The sequence below is a fragment of the Mus pahari genome, chromosome 23 (genome assembly GCF_900095145.1).
Source record: "Mus pahari chromosome 23, PAHARI_EIJ_v1.1, whole genome shotgun sequence".
Taxonomy (NCBI): domain Eukaryota; kingdom Metazoa; phylum Chordata; class Mammalia; order Rodentia; family Muridae; genus Mus; species Mus pahari.
This window is the reverse complement of record NC_034612.1, coordinates 12359878-12361186: the sequence shown is the minus strand read 5'-3', so window position 1 is coordinate 12361186 and position 1309 is coordinate 12359878.

Here is a 1309-nt window from a genome sequence, read left to right as displayed (position 1 = left end):
TGGCTCACAACCATCCATAATGCGATCTGATGCCCTCTTCTGGGGTGTCTGAAGACAGCTACAGTGCACTCACATATAATAAATAAATTTAAAAAAAAAAAAAAAAAAAAGAGTCACATAAAGTCCAGGCTGGCATATACATAGAAATGAATATGAACTGATCTGCACCCACTTGTGTTCAGGAATTACCGATGAGTGCCCATCACTCCTGTTATTTTTATTTATTTTTCTTGTTTAGTTGTATGATGCCTCCTGTGGTGTCTCTATCTTCCTTGTCATGTTAAGACAGCCAGAGACCAGGCCTGGTGAGACAGCTCTTCCGAAGGTCCTGAGTTCAAATCCTAACAACCACATGGTGGCTCGTAACCATCCTTAACAGGATCGGACTCCCTCTTCTGGTGCGTGCTTCTAAAGATAACTACAGTGTACTTACATATAATAATAAATATTAAAAATATTTTTAAAAAAAACAGAGACCACCACAGGGGCAAAGGGCAGAAAAGTCCCTTGACCTGTCAGTCACCCACTAAAATGTGTATCATATATCATTTCTTTTCTTTCAATAAGGTATGGTGCATGTCTTCCCCGAACATGGCAAGGACTAAGTGGTCATGAAAACGAAGCGTATTATAATGGCTTGAGTGATGCCACATGTCTAAAGGAATAAAGACAAACCCACCACTGACACCCATCATATATATATATGTAAGTATGTATTTTGCATCTCTGTGTAGCCCTGGCTAGTCTGGAATTTGCTTTGTAGACCAGGCCTGGCACACAGCTCAGCTACACTTGACTCTTGCCCTCAGCCTTGGCCTCCAGGTGCCAACGACTACTGCTTCAAAGAGAGCCTCACTTGGCTTTATTGAAAATGGACCAAACTCAGCACTACAGGCCACCATGACAACTTTTGACCTGAGTAACATTTCTATGAGGGCTGAATTAGCGTCACCAGGTAGATGGGTCACCAAATAACCAGAGGAGCCTGGGCCTTGTTGCAAGAATTCAAGGAAAGAAATGATGGAAAATGCTCTGTAATGTCACGTCTCGTTGGGCTTACTAAGATCCATCCCCACTCTGCCAGAGCCTGGCCTTTGAAGGATGCTGAAGAAAATCTTCCAGCTGGCTGCTCCCGTGTCCTGCACCACACCCGCTGCCAACAGACTCTGAAAAGCTCAACGTAATTCAATGGAAGTTAAAAAGAAAAACTCAGCCGAGCGTGGTGGCGCACGCCTTTAATCCCAGCACTCAGGAGGCAGAGGCAGGCGGATTTCTGAGTTCGAGGCCAGCCTGGTCTACAAAGTGAGTT